Source organism: Canis lupus, chromosome 6, assembly GCF_003254725.2.
Source record: "Canis lupus dingo isolate Sandy chromosome 6, ASM325472v2, whole genome shotgun sequence".
Lineage (NCBI taxonomy): Eukaryota > Metazoa > Chordata > Mammalia > Carnivora > Canidae > Canis > Canis lupus.
This window is the reverse complement of record NC_064248.1, coordinates 57,532,506-57,553,858: the sequence shown is the minus strand read 5'-3', so window position 1 is coordinate 57,553,858 and position 21,353 is coordinate 57,532,506. Positions and strand designations below refer to the sequence as shown.

The window sequence follows — 21,353 nt, the reverse complement described above, 5'->3', positions numbered from 1 at the left end:
GCTCTCCTTTCCCCAGCCCTTCATCACATAAATGTAGTTAACCTTAACTCCTGAGCTTCCTTCAGATCATAGCTCAAAATGTCACTTACTCTGGAAGTCTTCCTCAAGCACTCCATGTCAAGTTCTTTTGTCATACGCTTTTGAAGGACTATTTCTTTCAGAGCTCTAATGCCTTTCAAATATTTAATTGATATCATTTTTGATTAATGTATTTCTCCCAATGAACCCAAGTTCCAACAGAACAGGAACTACATTTTTGTTGTACATACTGTGTTTTGAGCAACTGGAAGGTGTTTGAATACCTAAATGAAGGGACAGAGACAAAGCAGCAGGCTAACTATTAGTAAGTGAATAATTAAAGCCTGAAATCAATCGATTATGGGAATCAACAAAGCAAACTTTTTTTTTTTTTTTTTTTTAATTTATGATAGTCACAGAGAGAGAGAGAGAGAGGCAGAGACACAGGCAGAGGGAGAAGCAGGCTCCATGCACCGGGAGCCCGACGTGGGATTCGATCCCGGGTCTCCAGGATCGTGCCCTGGGCCAAAGGCAGGCGCCAAACCGCTGTGCCACCCAGGGATCCCCAAAGCAAACTTTTTTATTGACTTTGTTTTATCTAGACACACTGCCCACTTCTGGCTATCTGCTTCTCCCTCCTAGCCATCAGTGTATGCACAAGAGAGAAAAACTTACTTAATATTTCTACAAATTGGAAAATATGAATAATATAAATTTTTGTAACACTTATTATTGTATCATTAACTTTCAGGTTGCCTTAATAACAATAGAACAAACTTTTATACCTTTTTTTTGACAATATCATAAAAATTAAAATGGGTCATAATGAATTTTTAGAACAAATTCATATCATAAATGATATAAAAGTAAGGCTGTAATACCCTCCCAGATCTATGATATTTTTAATAAAATCTTTAAAATACTTTCAGATGGCAAAGGTGCATAATTACTTGCCACAATAAACCAAAAAGTTACATACTGGACTTGACGTTTTACATCTTTGTATTCTAAAAGTATGTTAAATGTTTATTACAAAAAAAATTTTTATATAATTTCCTTTAACTCAACTCATTCAGTTATATAGAACATTTTGAATGCAATGTTACAGGCTGAATTTGCTGTCCCCCTCCAATCATATATTGAAGTCCTAACTCCTAGTCCTAACTGAGATTACAGCTATATCTAGGGACAAGACCTTTAAATAGGTAGCTAAAATGAGGCTATTAGGGTAAGCCCAAATCCAATTTGACTGGTGTCCTTACAAGTAGAGATTAGGACATATGACGAAACACCAAGGATACATATACACAAAGAAAAAGCCAATTAAGGACATAACAAGAAAATTGACATCTAAAGCCAAGGAGAGAGGTCTCATGAGAAACCAAACCTGCCTTGGACTTCTAGCCTTCAGAACTATAAGAAAATAAATTTATGTTGTTCTAGCCACCCAGTCCATGGCTCCCTAGGAGACCAACACACTCATCTCATATTGCAGTATGAAGGTTCTAGTCTACTGTAATCTATGTGAATGACTAATAATTTTTGGCCTATGAATACAACAAACTAAGGTTACCTCCACCACGCTTTCTTTATGCTAAATGTTGGGACTCAAAAAAGATTATGTAGGCAGATTTACCTAAGAAAAAAATCTGGTCCTACCTACTTGTATTACTGCATCCTGTGCGGCAATGAGGTGGATCTCTATCTGGACAGGTATGCCCATCCATTTCCTTAATGGGCAGAAGAGAACAACTTAGCTATCATATACCTGAAGTAATAAACATGTGGATCTCCTTTGAGACCATAATATAAAATGCTTTACATTCAAGGTCCCTGCAAATGACCTTAATTAATTAAAATAGTTTGGCTAACTGTCCTTTTCTGTGGCTGAGGAAACTGTGAACTAGTGGTCAAAACTAACCATGCTAAATCAAGTCTTTTCAAAAACACAGATTGCCAGAACTTCTTCCCTAGAGTTTCTAATTCAAATTTGTTATAGTTTCTCAGTTTCCATAGTTTTTTTTAAGTACCTCAAGACAACTCTAATATGCAGTCAGAATCATCTAAAACAGGCTTTCCAACCAATATACTTATATATTAAAAAGAAACTCCTCACTGAGAGGGGCACTTGATAGGATGAGCACTGGGTGTTATACTATATGTTGACAAATCAAACATCAATAAAAAAATATAGAAATTAAAAAAAAAAAGCAAGAAAAATTCCTAGGGAGCTAAATGTGCAACCATGACTGAAAATCACAGTGCAGAATCCAGGTATCATATGACTATAACACGTTGTGATTAATATGAGGTATGCGCAACCAAATATTGGTAATATATGAATGATTACTGAAAAATATATTATCAAAGTCACTGAACAGTACTGAATACAGAATAAAGAATACTATACACTGCAGTATGGCTTCATTATGAAAGGTATCGGTGAGCCCTCAATTACCTAAGTAGAAAAGGGAATGAAAACATCAACAAAATACAGCAAAAAATTCAACAGTACGTTAAGTGTATACACTATGACTACAGGAGGGTTTATTACTGGAATGCAAGGATAGTCCAACCTAAGACAATCAATATAATATACATTAACAAAATAAAGGATGAAAACAACATGATTTTCTCTGCTGGTGCAGGAAAAAACAACGGACAAAACTCAACCTTACTTCATGATAAAAACACTCAACAAACTAGGAATAGAAGTAAACTACCACAACATAATAAAGGCAATATGTGGAAACCCCACAATTTACATTGCACTCAAGGGCGTAAGACAGAAACCTTTCCTCGAAGATCAGAACAAGACAAGGATGTCCATTTTTACTGTTTCTACTTAACATAGTGCTGGAATTCCTACCAAGAGCATAACTAGGCAAAGAAACAGAAACAAAAGGCATTCAATCTGGAAAAGAAGAAATAAAGTTATCTGTTTGTAGATGACATGATCTTATATGTAGAAAATTCTAAAGATTCTACAAAAACACTAATACATGAATTCAGCAAAGTTGCAGCATATAAAAATCAACACACACTTTATCTTACATCACTTATAAAAATTAACATAAAATGGATTAAAACTTAAATATAAGACTTGAAACCATGAAACCTCTAGAAGTAAAACACAGTATGACACGGGTATTGGCAATGACTTTTCGGATGACATCTAAAAAACAAGCAACAAAATAAAAAACAAACATGGAGGACTACATTCAACTAAACTAAAAAAGCTGCAAGGCAAAAGAAACAATCAACAAAGTGAAAAGACAACCTACAGAATGGGGGAAAATATTTCCAGGCCATATATTTAATAAGATGTTAATATCCCAAATATATATAAAAGACCCCATACAACTCTGTAGCTAAAAACCAAATAACCCAATTAAAAATGGTCATAGGATCTGAATAGACATTTTTCCAAAGAAGATATATAAATGGCCAACAGGTACATGAAAAGATGCTCAATACCACTAGTGATTAAGGAAATGCAAATCAAAACTACAACAAGGTATCACCTCATGCCTGTTAGAATGGCCATGATCAAAAAGACAAGAAATAACAAAAGCTGATAAAAACAAAGAGAAAAGGAACCCTTGTGTGGTACTGGCAGGAATGTAAATTGGTTTAGACGCTATGAAAAACAGTATGGAGGTTCCTCAAAAAATAAACTACCCTATGATCCAGCAATTCCATTTCTGGGTATATATCCAAAGAAAACAAAAACACTAACTTGAAAAGATAACTGCCACCACTCTATGTTCATAGCAGATTATTTACAACAGCTAAGATATGGAAACAACCTAAGTGTCCATCAGTGGACAAACAAAGAAGTTGTGGTAAATATATACAATAGAGTATTATTCAGCTATAAGAAAGGAGAAAATCTTGCCACTTACAACAACCTAGATGGACCGTGAAGGCACCATGCTAAGTAAAATAAGTCAGAGAAAGGCAAACAATGCATGACCTCATTCATCTACACGTGGAATCTAAAAGGAAAAAAAAGAAACAAAAAATTCACAAAGAGATCAGATTTATGGTTAAAAGAGGCAGGGTGGTAGTGGGAGAGGGAAATGGGAGAAAGATGGCCAAAAAGTACAATTTCCAGATATAAAATAATTAAGTACTAGAAATGTACTGTATAACACAATGACTACAGTTGACATTGCTATAGGATATATCGGAAAATTGAAAGTGTAAATCCTAAGAGTTCTCATCACATGAAAACTAATGACACTAAATGACACTAAACTAATGACAATAATCATTTCACAATGCTGCTGACCCCTGAACAACACAGGTTTGAACTGTATGGGTCTAGTTACAAGCAGATATTTCATAGTACACTATTGTAAATGTATTTTCTTTTCCTCATGAATTTCCTAATAACATTTTCTTTTCTCTAGCTTATTTTATTTTAAGAACAGTATCTAATATATATCACATGAAGTATGTAGTAATCCACTCTTCATGTTATTGGTAAGTCTTCTGATCAACAGTTGGCTATTAGCAGTTAAGTTGCCATGAAGTCAAAAGTCATACATGGATTTTCTATTGTAGGGAGTCAGCACCCTTAGCCCCCACATCATTCAAACCATTATGATGTAGAACTTAAACTTATATAGTGATGTATGTGAATTATATCTCAAGAAAACTAAGAAAAAAAATTAAAATAATACAGAAAAAAAAAATCAACATGCAAAGGTCAACTGCATTTCCATAAATAGACAATGACCATTCTGAAAAAACATTAAGAAAGCAATACCATTTACAAAAGCATCAAAAAGAATACAATACTGGGGCTCTTCAGTGGTGCAGTTAAGTGTCCAACTCTTGATTTCAGCTCAAGTATCCATCTTGGGGTCATGAGTTCAAGCCCCATGTTGGGCTCCACACTGGGTGGGGAGCCTACTTAAAAAATTAGTTAATTAATTAATAATTTTCTTTAGAAAAGAGTATTTAGGAATAAACTTAACCAAAGACGCTAAAGTCTTATATACTGAAAACATTGTCAAAAGAAAGTAAAGATGACAAAAATAAGTGAAAAGACATCTAGTGTTCATGGATTAGGAGACTTAGTAACATTAAAATATTAATACTACTCAAAGTAGATTTAATGCAATCCTTATGAATATCCCAGGGGCATTTCTACAGACAGAAAATTTCATTCTAACACTTACATGGAATTTCAAGGGACCCTAAATAGTCAATCTTGAAACTGAACAAAGTTACAGATCTCACACTTCCTGATTTTAAAACTTAACCACAAAACTACAGTAATCAAAACAATGTGGTAGTGGCAGAAAGACAAACATACAGACTAATGGACTATAATAGATAGCTCAGAAATACATTCTCACTAAAAAGGTCAAATGATTTTTGACAAGGATGCCAAGAACATTCAAAAGGGATAGACAGTCTTCTCAACAAATGATGCTGAGAAATTCAAATAAACATGCACAAGAATGAAATTGGACTCTTTCAAATGCTGAATCCATTTCACATACCTGGAAATAAACCCCACCTGTTTGTAATGTGTAATCGTTTTTATACATTGTTTGGCTCAACTTGCTAATATTGAGAACTTTTTGCATCTAAGTTTATCACAGATGTTAATCTGTAGAGTTTTGTTTTTGTACCGCATCCATCTATTTTTTTTATTATCAATGTAATGTTAGCTTCATAAAATGAAATGGAAAGCATTTCCTCTTCCATTTTCTGGAAAGGATTATATAAAACTGGTGTTATTCTTCTTAAAATTGTTTAAAATAATTCTCCAGTTTGGAATTTTCCAGTGAAACTCTCCATCTTGGCCTAGAGATTTCTTTCTTGGGAACTGTGTCACAATTCTAAATTCAATGCCCTTAACAATTACTGGGCCATTAAACATAAATTTCATATTGAATGAGTTGTGGTTGGTTTGTTTTTCAAGATACTGGGCTATTTCATCCAAATTGTTAAATTTCTGTAAATTGTTCATAGCAAGCTCTAATTATCCTTACAATGTCTAAAAGGATCTACAGTGATATCCCGTTACATGACTAAATTGGTAATTTTTATCCACTTTCTTTTTATCTTTGTCAGTCCTGCGGAAGCTTATCAATTTTGTTGATTTTTCATATTAAGTAGCTTTTTGTTTCAGTGATTTTTCGCTTTTTAATCTCATTTATTTCTACTCTTAAATTTATTATTTTCTTTTTCTGTTTGCTTTGGGTTTCTTTTACTTCTCATTTTCTATTATATGAAAATTTTCTTTTCAAATGTAACATTTAATGCTGTAAATTTCTCAGCAATGCTTTAGCATATTTTCATATGCTCTATTTTCATCTTCAGTAAGGTTTTTTTTTTTTTAATTTTGAGAATTTTTAGGCCATGGATTATTCAGAAGTGTGTTAATTTTCAATCGACAGATTCTCCTGTTACTGATCTCTAATTTGATTCCAATATGGTAAGAGAATATATTTTGTATGATTACCATTCTTCAAATTTGTTTTTTCTTTCCCCATTCTTCAAATTTGTATTGTTGAAGATGTTGTCTATCTTCAGGAGTGTTTAAGGAATACTTGAATAAAATGTATATTCCTATTATATTGCTAGATGGCATGTTTTATATACATCATTTAGATCTTATGGTTTACTGTTTTCAGTTTTTTTATATTCTTGCTGATCTTATGCCTAGTAGTGGTATCAGTTGTGGAAGAGAGTATTAAAGTCTTCAATTATAACTGTGGAATCATCTCTTCCTTTTTCAGCTTTATCAGTTTTTTGTTTTGTTTTGTTTGCTTGTTTTTTAGTGTAGATTACAGCTCTATTGTTTGGTACACACACAACAAGGGTTGTGGAACTAGGGTTCCTCTTGGACCCTAGTACTTTTCTTTGTTCTGAAGTCTACTTTACCAGAATTTAATGTAACTATTCTTGCTTCTTAGTTAGGTTGTTTGTATGGTATAATCTTTCTATCTTTTCATTTTTAGCCAACTTATGTCACTGAATTTGAAGTAAATTTCTCATAAGCCTACATTAGTAGAGTTGTATGTCTTTTATCCAGTGTCATTTTCTTTCTTTTGACTGATATATTTATACCATTTACATTTTTTTAAGGCTTTATTTATTTATTCATGAGAGACAGAGAGAGAGAGAGGCAGAGACAGAGGCAGAGAGAGAGAAGCAGGCTCCATGCAGGGAGCCTGATATGGAACTCAATCCCGGGTCTCCAGGATCACGCCCTGGGCTGAAGTTGGCGCTAACCCATGGAGTCACCCGGGCTGCCCTACCATGTACATTTAAAGTAATTTCCAATCTTCAGATTAAATGTGCCTACTTACCTGTGGCAGGTATGACTATGTTAGAAGAGCCACTTCAAAACCACAAGAATAATGACTCAATATAGAGAACATCAATAAAGAAATAAAAAAAGAAACAGTTAATTTATAAAACAAATTCTGGAGATGAACAATAATTAAAATGAAAAATTCACTAGTGACCTTCAAAAGATTTGAGCAAGCAGAAGACCATCAGTGGATATGAAAGTAGGTAAACTGAAATTAACAATTTGAGAAGTAGAAAAATAAAATGAAGAAAAATGCAGAGCCTAAGAGACCTGTGGACACCATCAAGTATACCAGCCTATTTATAATGAGACAAAGGAGGAGAAAAAGAGGTAGAAAGAGTATTTCAAAAAAATAATGGTGATAAATATCCAAATTTTGATAAAAGGCATGAAGCTAAACAGCTAACAAACTCAACAAGCTCCAAGTAGGAAAACTCCAGGGATGCCTGGGTGGCTCAGCAGTTGAACATCTGCCTTTGGCTCAGGGAGTGATCCTGGAGTCTTGGGATTGAGTCCCACATGAGGCTCCCTGCATGGAGCCTGCCACTCCCTCTGCCTGTGTCTCTGCCGCTCTAATGAATAAATAAATAAAATCTTAAAGAAAAAAAAAAAAAGGAAAACTCCAAATAGATCCAGACTAAGTCACGTTAATATAAAATGGTCAAAACACAAACACAAAGAATGAGTAAAAGCAGCAGGAGAGAAGCAATTAGTCACATACATTGGGCCCTAAATAAGATAAAAAGCTAATTTCTCATCAGATACCATGGAAGCTACAAAGCATCAACATAATAAGGTGTGAAAAGAAAAAACTTTTTAACCAAAAATTCTATACCCAGCAAAATTATCCTTTAAAAAAAGGATTAAGAGAGCCTCAGAAAAACAAAAGCTACAGAGTTAACCACTAGTAGACCTGCCTCTCAAGAAATGTTTGAGAGCGTCCTTCAAGCTACGATGAAAGTACACACTAAATGAGAACTCAAAACTATAAAAATAAAGAACAATAAAGACAACTACCCAGGTAAACAAAGAAGCCAGTACTACTGATAAAGTAACTTGAAACAGTAGAACCAAAACAGAAGACAGATGGAGTTACATAGAAACATTTACATTACAGGTACAAAGCTAGTATTACATTACATTACACGTACAAAGCTAGTATTAATTTAAGCTAGATTATTATAATCTTAAAATGTTAATTGTAATTGCCAAGGTAAACACAAGAAAATAACTAAAAAATACACATGAAAGGAAATGAGAAGGAAGTCAAAATGATGCACAAGACAAAGATCAATCAACATACCCAAAAAAGCAGTAATGGATAAAATAACCACAGAGATTATCAATGAGGAACAGAGAACTTGAATAACACTACAGAACAAGTGCACCTGACATACAAAGAATAATCTACCCAACAACAGCAGAATATAATTTATTTTCAAAGTATATACGGAACATTATGCCACAAAACAAGTCATAAGGATTCAAGACTGAAATGATACAAGTACCTTTTCTGAAATGAAACTAGAAATCAACAGCACAAAAGAAAATGGAAATCCACAAATCTGTGAAAATTTAACACTCTTAAATAACCAATGGGTCAAAACAAAGAAAAACAAGAAATTATAAAATACTGAGACAAATGAAAATGAAAACACAACATACCAAAACTTGAGGGTCACAGTAAAAGCAATACTAACAGGGAAGTGTACAGTTGTAAATATTTAGATTAAAAAAGAAAAAAGAGGGACGCCTAGGTAGCTCAGTGGCTGAGTGTCTGCTTTCAGCCCAGGGAGTGATCCTGGAGTCCTGAGATCAAGTCCCACATCAGGCTTCCTGCATAGAGCCTGCTTCTCCCCTCTACCTGTGTCTCTGCCTCTGTCTCTCATGAATAAGTAAAATCTTTTTTAAAAACAATTTTAAAAAAAGACCTTAAATCAACAACCTAATTTTACAACTCTAGATATTAGAAAAGGGAAATATTAGCCCAAAGTAAGAAGAAGGAAGCAAATAATAAAGATCAGAGAAGAGATAAATGGAACAGAGAACACAAAAACAACAGAAAAAAACAATGAAATAAAGGGTTGGCTTAATGAAGAGATCAACAAAACTGATAAATCCTCTGCTAGGAATTAATTAAGAAAAAAAGAAAGGAGTCAATTAAATAAAAAAAATGAAAGATGTTGTTATAAACAATGTTACAGAAACGAAGAGGATTATAAAAAAAAGTACTTTGAACAAAAACAGTGGGATAACCAAAAAGAAATGGATAAATTCCTAGGAACATGCAACATAGGAAGACTTAATCATGAAGCAATAAAAAAGTATGAGCAGACCTATAACTTGTAAGGAGATTAAAGCAGTAATCAAACCCTACTTCCTGAAAAAAGGAAAGTCCAAGACTAAATGGTTTCGCTGGAGAGTTCTATCCAATATATTGAACGAATTAACACCAATACTCTTGAAACTCTTCCCAAAAGAGGAGGAAACGTTTCCAAGCTCATTCAATGAGGCCAGCATTACACCGGTACCAAAGTTAGACAAAGACACAAGAGAACTACAGACCATTATCTTTGATTAATATTGATAGCAAAAAATTCTGAACTAAAAGTAAAAGTGATTTCAAAAGCACACTGAAAGGATTGCTACACCATGAGTAACTGGAATTTATTATTGGAACGCAAAGATGACTGAACATATGAAAATCAATCAGTGTAATATACTACACTTAACAGAACGAACAAACACAACATAAATCATCTCAACTGATGCAGAAAAAAACATTTAACAACATGCAACACCATTTTATGATTTAAAAAACTCTCAATAAACTAGGAATAGAAGAAATCTACCTAGACATAATGAAGTCCATTTACAAAAAAGCACACAGCTAAAAATCATACTCAGTGGTGAAATACTGAAAGTTTTCCCTCTAATATCAGGAATAAGATAAGGTCGTCTGCTCCTGCTACTCCTCATCAAACACAGTACTAGAAGTCCTAGCAAGAGCAGTTAGGCAAGAAAAATAAATAAATAAATTAATTAATTAATTAATTAATTTAAAAAAAAAAAAGCATTCAAATTGGAAAGGAGGGACGCCTGGGTGGCTCAGCGGTTTAGAGCCTGCCTTTGGCCCAGGGTGTGATCCTGGAGTCCTGGGATGGGGTCCTGCATCGGGTTCCCTGCATGGAGCCTGCCTCTCTCTCTCTCTCTGTGTCTCTCATGAATAAATAATTTAAAAATCTTAAAAAAAATTGGAAAGGAAATTCTCTTTATAGATACAACCTTTATAGAAAACCTGAAAATACCACAAAAAACCGTTAAACTAATAAACAAATTCACCAGTGTTGTAGGACAGAAAATTAACACACAAAAGTCAGATGTGTCTATACTTAACAGTAAACAACCTCAAAAAATTTATCCATCTCATTTAAAAAAGCATCAAAAAGAATAAAAACTTAAAAATAAACTTAAGGAGTTTATTCAAGGAGATGAAAGACTTGTGCACAGAAAACCACAATGCTGAAAAAAGTCAAAGAAAACAGAAACGGAAAAATATCCAGTATTCAAGTATTGGGAGACTTAATTTTAAGATGTCCATATTATCTAGATACAACATAATCACTATCAATCCCAGTAGCATTTTTTTTTTTTTTGCAGAAGTAGATAAACTCACTCTAAAATTCATATGAAATATCAAGGGATCCCAAAAGTCAAAGCAATTTTGAAAAAAAAGAACGAAGTCATACGTCTCATATCTCTTAATTTAAAAATAAACTTACAATGCTACAGTAATTAAAACATTCTAGTAATGGCATAAAGATAAATAGACCAAAGGAATGGGAAGACAGACCCTGGAAATACACGTACAAATCTCTGCCAAGGATGCAAGACCATGCGATGAAAAAGCGACAGTCTCTTCAACAAATGGTGCTGGGAAAACTGGATAAACACATACGAAAGGATGAAGATGGATCCTTCTTTTACACCATAAATAAAAAATTTACTCAAAGTGAATTAAAGATCTAAATATTAAGACCTAAAACTATAAAACTCCTAGGAGAAAATAAGAGAAAAAGCTTTGCAACATCAAACTTGACAATAATTTCTTGGATACCAGAAACAGAGACAACAAAAACAAAAACAGACTGAAGTATATCAAACCTAAAAACTTGTATATCAAAGGACACGATCAACAGGGTCAATATGCAGGTGATCTATAGAATGGGAGAAAATACTACCAAGCTGCGGAAGGAACTAATGTCTAGAATATATTTTAAAGTTCCTACAAAAAAAATCCAATTAAAAAATGACCAAAGTAAAAAAAAAAAAAAAAATGACCAAAGTACTTGAATGGATGTTTGTCTAAATATGATCTACAAATGGCTAACAAACATATGAAAAAATGCTCAATATCATTAATCATCAGAGAAGTGCAAATAAAACAATGAAGTATCACTGCACATTCATTAGGATGGTTGTGTTTTCAAAACAACAAAATCACAAATGTTGGTGAAGATGTGTGTGCTGTTGGTGGGATTGTAAAGTGGTACAGAAACAGTATGGAGGTTCCTGGAAAACTTAGAACTATAATGATCCAGCAATAATACTTTGAGGTATATATTCAAAAAAATTTAAAGAGTCTTTTTTTTTTTTTTTTAAAGATCTTATTTATTTACTTGCAAAAGACACACATGGTGGGGGCAGGGGAGAGGCACAGACACAGGGAGAGGGAGAACAGGCTCCATTCCATGCAGGGAGCCTGACGTGGGACTCGATCCCGGGTCTCCAGGACCACACACTGGGCTGAAGGCGGCGCTAAACTGCTGAGCCACCCGGGCTGCCTAAAATTTTATTAAAGAGTCTTGAAGAATGTTTGCACACCCATGTTCATATCGGCACTATTCACAATAGCCAAGAGATGGGAGCAACCCAAACATCTACTGATGGATGAATCAATAAAGGAAACGTGGTATATGAATACAATGAAATATTATATAACCTTAAACAAGAAAAATCCTGTCACATGCACCAAACTGATGAACCATAAGAACATTACACTAAGTGAGATAAGCCAGTCACAAAAAGACAAAAAGTGTATGATTCCACCTACATGAGTTATATAAAATAGTCAAATTTATGAAAACAGAAAGTAGAATGTGGTCACCAAGGGCTGGGAGGAGGAGCAAAAGGGGAAATGATTGTTTAATAATAGGTAGAGAGTCTCAGATTTGCAAGATAAAATAGTTTTGGATATCTGTTTCATAAAAATGTTAATATACTTAATACTATTAAACCATATACTTAAAAAAATAATTAAGATGTGCATAGTAACACTATTCAAAATAGCCTAAAGGTGTAAGCAACCCAAATGTCCATCCACAGATGAACAGGTAAAGAATATACAGCATAGCCATACAATAGAATATTACTCAGGCATAAAAAGAAATGAAGTGCTGGGGCGCTTGGGTGGCTTAGTCAGTTAAGTATCCAACTCTTGGTTTCAGCTAAGGTCATGATCTCATGGGTCCTGAGATGGAGCCCCAGGTATGGCTCCCAGCTCAGCAAGGAGTTTGACTGAAGGTTCTCGCCCTCTGTCCCTTCCCCTGGCATGCACTGTCTAAAACAACTAAATCTTTAAAAAAAAAAGGGGGGGGGGTAATGAAATACCCATATGCTACAACATGGATGAACCTCAAACACGTTATGCTGCAACTGGCTAGCTCATTTGGTAGAGTGTACAGCTCTTGATCTCAGGGTCAAGAGTTTGAGCCCCATGTTGGGTTCAGACCAAGGTTGTGGCAATACAGTTAAACACACCAAAAAGGTCAGACTCCTGGGTAAATACAGGACCTGTTATGGTGCGTCCCTCAGGAAAATGGTGAGAAAGAGTGAAATAAGCCAGATGACAAGTACACTTGCTCCTTCTGTGGCAAAACCAAGATGAAAAGACAAGCTGTGAGGATCTGGCATTGTGGTTCCTATATGAAAACGGCAGCCAGTGCTGCCTGGGCCTACAACTACAACACCATTTCTGCCCTCACACTGAAGTCTGCCATCAGATGACTGGAGGAGACCAAAGACCAGTAGAAGCTTCACCATTTGAAACACTGCTAGCCTATAAAAAATGGGTCAATTCTGTAACAAAACTACTTTGGTTTGTTATTAAATTCATTAACTGGATGTTCCAATTTGCACTGCATTGATTTTGCTTTCTCAAAAGACTTGGAAATTTAAAACCCTTCTAATTTTTAATGGAAAAGCATACTGAGGTAGGCTATCCTAATACAGTACTTTTTTTCTATAGTCAAATGATAAATGACATAATAATATAAGCCTTAGAGGTTAGGTATGTGTCTTTGCTTTCCATAGATAAGTGTTATCTTTGCCAGTTCCACTTCTTTGACATACATTAGTTTAGGCTGTGCGGACTTTTGTTTTTAGATCATTAATTTTTTTTAATCTTTCTAAAGGTAGAATGACATATACTGCCTCCTAACTTTTGGGTGTTTTGACTGACCACACATTTCATCAGCATCTTCAGAAAACAGAATGAAACAATTAGAATTTTAGAACAAATTTTGCAGATGTCTATAACATTCTCCATTTTTCAGTTTGCACAGAAGGACTGACAGGATTAAGTTACTCAAATTGATATAGTCACACTAATAAAAATGAAGTTCCATAGAGGAAACACACAATGAGATAACACCACACACCTTTCAAAATGCTACAATAAAAAAATTTTTTTTAAATTACTTTCAGCACCTAATGCTTGCAAGAATGTGGAGAAACTAGATCACTTAAAAAATGCTGAAAAACAATTTGGCCATTTCTATTAAACCTAAACATGTAACTAGCATATGCACTCAGCAATTGCACTCTGGGGCATTTATTCTAGGGAAATGAAAACTGATGTTTACACATAAACTTGTACTCAAATGTTCATATTAGCTATATTCATAATAGACCCAAAATGGAAATGACCCAGACATTTGTTCTCCCGTAGATGAACAGTTAAATTATGATACGCTGACAACATGAAATACTACTCAGCAATAAAAAGGAATAAACTAATCAATGTATACAACTTGGATGAATCTTGAGGGAATTGTGGTGACTGAAAAAAGTCAATACCAGAATATTGTATACTGTATAATTCTATCACATGAAATGAAAAAATTATAGAAATGGCAAACATTATTGGTTACAAGGGATTAGGGATTGGAGAAGGGAAACAAGTTATAAAAAGGCATTAAGCAGTGTTGAGAGGGAAGAACATAGAAGGAAATCAGCATAAATATGAATGGTTACAGGGTAATTTAAAAGGGGGAATATTACTTAAAAGTATAATCATTTAAATTGGAAAAACTAACTTGTCTGCCACTCTGTCATCTGACTAAAAATAAAATTGGTTAGATATTAAATATTTTATGTAAACCCTGACTGATTATTCAACAAATATATTATCTCTGTAACAAGAACTGTTCTAGATGGTGAGTATACAATGGGGGGAACAAGGTGGGGAAGGTCCTACTCATATACACTTTTCCTACAAATGATATTTTTTCCCCACGCAAACCCTCCCAAATGATTTTCTGAATCATGATTACCCTAAAGTCTTAACCCAAATTTTGTTACTCAAACTAGAAAATGTCTCCTCATCAAATACTATCAGAATTCATATTCAGCTAGTATGTATTAGACAATATTCATGGAAATCCAAGACTCAACACATTTAAAATTCTCTCAGGTACTCAAATATCTTTGTTAAGACTTTTGTTATTAGTAATACAATTATTTATCCATCAATAGTATTAAATCTAGTTTAATTAAGAGTAAAGAGAGGCCAGAAACTGTAATAAAAACAGCAACTCATAAATCCATATGGAACAAGCCATTTTTCAATAATCTTTGTCTTTTTTATCCCCACCACTACCACTCTAAAGTCAGGTCATCCTGAATCCAATCTAGCTTCTCCTCCAATCTGTTCTCCACATCTTAATTAAATGTTTTTCTAAAACACAGATCTGATCACATCATTCCCTCACATTTTAACTCCTTTAATGATCTCTTATTATTGTTAATCCAAACACTTTAAAAAGGTTTCTAGGGGATCTCTGGGTGGCTCAGCGGTTTAGCACCTGCCTTCAGCCCAGGGTGTGATCCTGGAGCCTCGGGATCGAGTCCCACGTCGGGCTCCCTGCATGGAGCCTGCTTCTCCCTCTGCCTGTGTCTCTGCCTCTCTCTCTGTGTGTCTCTCATGAAGAAATAAATAAACTCTTAAATAAACAAATAAAATGGTTTCTAAAACCCCCAATAAAATACCTCAAGATTTACTCTCCCTCTTCTCTTTTTTAATATTTTATTTATTTATTCATGAGAGACACAGAAAGAGAGAGGCAGAGAAGCAGGCAGAGGGAGAAGCAGGCTCCCTGTGGGGAGCCTGATGTGGGCCTTGATTCCAGGACCCCAGGTTCACTCCCTGAGCAGAAGGCAGGTGCTCAACCACTAAGCCACCCAGGTGTCCCTCCCTCTTCTCTCTTGACACTAGCCACTCCCCTCTCCTCACTCCTTGTAGAACTCCACACTCACGACATACCACATTTCTTTCAGTTCCACCAATCTTCTCCTTCTCTTTCCTCTCATCCTTCCACATGCTATTTCTTCTGCTAACAATAGTCCTTCCCTAAATTTTATCTAGATAAATCATTAACAGTTCTTCTAAGTTTTAGTTTAAATGTCACTTCTGGGAGTCCTTGGGATATTTTCATTCAATAAATCTTTATTAAATGCTCATTGACAGTCAAGTCCATACTCAGTGTTTGTTTGCTTTTTTTTTATTTGAGAGAGAAAAAGAAAGAGACTGAGAGAGCAAGTGAAGGGAGGGGCAGAGGGAGAAGCAGACTCTCTGCCAAGCAGGGAGCCAGACACTCAGGGATCGATCCCAGGATCCTGAAATCATGACCCGAGCTGAAGGCAGACACTTAACTGACTTAGCTACCCAGGTGCCCATACATTCAGTTCTTACATCTTAATAAATAAAACAGACATGGTCATTGCCATCCAAGAACACAAACTATCACAACATTAATCCCATCTTATTATACTTACATATTTAGTCATCCTTCCTCTTTATACTAATAACTAGTATCAGATATGAGCTAAAACCAATGTAGCTACAATAACCAGTTCAGAAAACACTGAATAAATCAAAATAAATCAAAATCTTAAACAAGTATTACTGACCACTGATCATATGACATATACACCCATAGTCCCCAGTCTGGCTGGAAGACCCTAAACCATTGCAAATATCTGCTTTTATGGTCAGTCATCTCAAAGAACAAAAGATCAGAGGTTCAAAGACCTCTGATTAGAATTAGAATCAGGTTCTAATTTTGTCTGCAATTATCTACCTGACTTCAAGTTGTCTTTAATTATTTATAAGCCTCACACTCTTAAGTACAATAGTATAATATGTAAATCAATGATCATTATGGAGTCTTTCACAGTATATTTCTTGATGGGTTCAAAATTAGTTGTTAAAAAGTTTCAAAAACAGAACAAGGAAACCATTCAATGACTTCCTAAACTACAGTAAATTATAAACTTTAGTACACTTAAGAAAATGCCAGTAATGGGGCACCTGGGTGGATCAGTTGGTTAGGCACCCGACACTTGATCTCAGCTCAGGTCTTGATCTCAGGGTTGTGAGTTCAAGCCCCATGCTGGGCTCAATGCTAGGGCTGGAGCCTACTAAAAAAAAAAAAAAAAAAAAAAAAAAAAAAAAAAAAAAAAAAAAAAAAAAAAAAAAAAAAAAAAAGCCAGTAATTTTGACAACACAGACATCCAATTAAATGAAACTATTTTACAAAATAATTTCTAGAAATTAAAGTAAGACTTAGTTCACACTCCCTTTGTCCACATTTTCCCAAGGTCATCCTATAATCAAAATTCTAATTCTTTTCTTCAGAGCCCAACTCAAACATCACCTTCCTTCAACAAAGCCTTTCCTGATCTCTCCCTTCAAAATTCCCTTCCCTATATATACCTGACAGTATTCTGTCCACGAGTTATAACATAATTAGCTATATGACACCGAGAATTCTCATTACCAATGAGTGCATATTTAACATATAGCATAGTGCCTAGAACATGATGTTTCTTTTTTTTCCTTTTTTAAAATATTTTATTTATTTATTTATTCATGAGAGACACAGAGAGAGAGAGGCCAAGACACAGGAAGAGGGAGGAGTAGGCTCCATGCAAGGAGCCTGACATGGGACTCGATCCCGGGTCTCCAGGATCACACTCCGGGCTGAAGGCAGCCTAAACCGCTGAGCCACCGGGCTGCCCAGAACATGATGTTTCAATAAAGGCTTACTGAATACCTTGTTTTATTTAGGACCTTTTTTTATAGTTTAGACCTACTACAGAGGGTTAACTGTATAGCAAAAATAAAATTCTTTCACTTCACAGGGCAGTTTATGGTTCCCTGTTCATTTATTAGAATGACATTTGCCACTTAGCCTTTAACTGTTAAGTTGAAAACCACATCAGATTTGAGTAGAAATTGTTATAACAAATACACGTCTAGATGAAGCTTTCTTTGGAAAAATAGCACAGCTTCAAAACAAATCAATGTAGCCTATTTAGCCTTTTAGACAAATGAAACAACAAAGTGAAACTAACGAGTTTTAAGAGATGTAGACAAAGGGAGATAGAAATGAAAAGACATCACACTGGAAAATACTATGCAAAAAATAAGCCCAAAGGAAGGCAGTATCTAAATCCTTAAAAATAACTCAAAGAAAGCCACCATAATAATGTTAAGGATTTTCCCAGCTCTTTTTTCAGGTCTTAAATTTAGTAATTTCTAGAATTATAGAAAAGCTAGAACTGAGACTAGTAGTTACAGCTTATCACACATGCTAAGGGAGGTAAAGAAGAAAAAAACATACAAAGAAGGAAAGTTTTCTAAAGCTTGAGTTGTAAGAGACAACCTGTGAGCAGCATGTTATTAATCTAGACTTAATTAACCTAATATTTAGTAATAGCTTTTATTTTTATTTACAGACTACACTAACATTAGAGTTTGTAGTAAATTACAAAGAAATCCACCACAAAGAAATATGCTTTCTAAATAAGCAGCATGAAGGAATAAAGAGAACAAAGACAAACAATCTGATTATCCAGTATTAAATAACTAAATGCAGTACATAACACACAAAGATATGTTAATTGGTGGATTTAACCATAAAGGAGAAAAATTTGTCCCAATTATATAGTCTTCAAAAGAATTAGGTTATGATGAAGGTGACACTGCAAATCTAAGAGGACTCTCACAATTAAAGAAACATACCAGCTCTCTAGGCTCAGACCTAAGTTGCAGCAATACAGTTAAACACACCAAGAAAGTCAGACTCCTGGGTAAATACAGGACCTGTTATGGTGCGTCCCTCAGGAAAATGGTGAGAAAGAGTGAAATAAGCCAGATGACAAGTACACTTGCTCCTTCTGTGGCAAAACCAAGATGAAAAGACAAGCTGTGAGGATCTGGCATTGTGGTTCCTATATGAAAACGGCAGCCAGTGCTGCCTGGGCCTACAACTACAACACCATTTCTGCCCTCACACTGAAGTCTGCCATCAGATGACTGGAGGAGACCAAAGACCAGTAGAAGCTTCACCATTTGAAACATTGCTAGCCTATAATAAATGGGAAACTACTTTGGTTTGTTGTTAAATTCATTAATTGGATGTTCCAATTTGCACTGCATTGATTTTGCTTTCTCAAAAGACTTGGAAATTTAAAATCCTTCTAATTAAAAAAAATTCACCAATAAATACCACTTTTCATTCATTAGACTGCCATGGATTAAAACACAAGTTAATATTTAGTATTACATGCACATAGCAAATATATATAATATTTAATACTCTAAAAAACATTGCTAATAAAATACTAAGTGATATAATCTCATTGCAATTTTGCATTATCAGAAATTAAAGTCCACATATATACTGACCCAGCAATCTAATGCTACAAATTATCTTACCGACATTCTCACACAATTCCAATAACGTAGTAAAGAATATTTATTGCAGCACTGCATATACAAGCAAAAAACCCTGAGATTTACCCAAATATCTTTATCAACAAGGAAACAATTATATTAAATGTAATCCATATATGAAAAACATCCAAGATATGCCAGCAAATGGAAAGAGAAAGATGCAAAATATATCAGTTATTTCTGATAATTTATGGGTAGTATAGTGCTGAGAGAGGAGAGTTTTACTTATTCTTAATATCTTTGTACTATTTGCTTATACATAAATAAGCATATGTGACTTTATAAAAATATAATTTCAAAAATACTAAATACTACTTGACAATATATTTGAAAAAGGTCAAATGTACATTGTGCAATCTCATCTAGGATGAAGAACAAATATTTTTATTAATTTAAAAGTATTTTTCACATTACAACAAAGGGCAGCACATCTACATTCCTCATAAAGAGAGTGAAGCACTGAGAGCTTAATTTGAAAATTAAGGAAATTAGCTAATATAAATATTCATAAGGAACTTCAAATCCTTGGATTCAAGGACTCTGCAAAATGAAAAAAGCAGCTTCTGACTTTATAAAATATTGAAGAATGAAGACGAAGAGTCTGAAACTGAGGTATACCTACCAGCCTCTGAGAAGAGAAACTAGCCTAAAATATTTCAAATACACGTTAAATCAAGCAACCTCAAGGTTATATTTCTCTGAATACTCAAACTTTATCAACAATAAAACTAAACATACTTCACATCCGTGATGAAATAAAACAAATAACTGAAGTTCTACATTTGATAAGAATCTATGTCTAAGAAAATTCTTGTAGGGATCAGAAGAAACAGCATGAGATGGGGTCAATGTCCAACTCTGTATTCAACCTTTATGGCAGAAGCTGCAGAGAGGAAAAGCAACAAATTGATCCCAGTGGGGAAGAATTTCTTCTTGCTTTGGACTTGCTAGAAGGCATAAAAATCCCCTAGGTGACTACAATGGCCAATCCAACCAGCCGAATTTCAAATATGGAAGAAAAAAACTAGTATAAAATACTTTAAAATATTTTTAAAATTTCCTAAGTACATTATTCATATACCACAGATGTACAGTGATAAAACAAGATTTTTAAAATATTTTTCATCAAACAGCAAGCTTCCTAAGCTATAAAACTCAAAAATGTTATCACAATTCCAGACTATGATTCAATTTCCTTCTCTACTCCAATATTTTTTTACCCTCAGGAAAATGAGAAAAAATTTCTTTATAGATGTGACCAATCTTCTTAATCTTCTACTTGTATTAATCTAATACATCTTTTAAAATCTTTAAAGAAATAACTAGTACAAACTCACAAAAAGAGTATCATTAGTAGCAAACATTCTAATTTCCATAACATGGATTAATGCCTTCATTTGGAAAGAGTAATCAAAAGCAACACAGTTTTCCTTAAGGTCTTAACTAAGAACATTACTAGCCATTTCTTTCAAATGGATTCAAAGACGACTTAGGGGATATTTTGTTGCTCTTTTCAAAATTCTATAATGCTGCTTCTGTATTGTCCTCATTGGCTTTTCCCACAGTCCAAAAGCAACTGAAGCACCAATGTCCTCATCCCATTCCAGCCTGTATTCTGAATCCCTAGTTGACTGAGAGAGAATTCTGTTTATTGTTCTGTTTTACAAACATTCACTAAGTACACACAGTACTCTGGCACTGTGCTACTAAGATAAGTAAGACATTGATGATATCTACCTTTTTCAAAGAGCTCACTGTCCAGTAAAGAAAACATTCTATTGCCTTATGGCCAGTGTGGCTCAAAGGAAAAGATAATGCTGGAGATGGACTATTTCAGGAGATAAGCCGATGACCAGGAGGAAGAACAATGACAGTTGGGGAGGTAAGGGGCTGGGGAAGAGTGACAACATATAATTC

The 21,353-nt window shown here is 34.4% G+C and overlaps 1 protein-coding gene and 2 pseudogenes across 25 annotated transcripts in view; 2 read left to right on the top strand and 1 right to left on the bottom strand.

The window, feature by feature from the left end:
• The window catches only part of ZNF644 (zinc finger protein 644), a 175,696-nt gene that overhangs the window by 117,207 nt on the left and 37,136 nt on the right, over positions 1-21,353 (bottom strand). The window contains exon 3 of one of the 25 annotated variants that reach the window (XM_049111704.1): positions 17,007-17,116. The exons of the other annotated variants lie outside the window; for them this stretch is intronic. The gene's annotated coding sequence lies outside the window, so the exon portion shown is untranslated. The remainder of the gene's footprint in view (positions 1-17,006; positions 17,117-21,353) is intronic. 25 annotated transcript variants of the gene reach the window in all.
• Positions 13,134-13,447, top strand: LOC112640894 (60S ribosomal protein L37a-like; annotated as a pseudogene).
• LOC118355000 (60S ribosomal protein L37a-like) lies at positions 18,670-19,040 on the top strand (annotated as a pseudogene).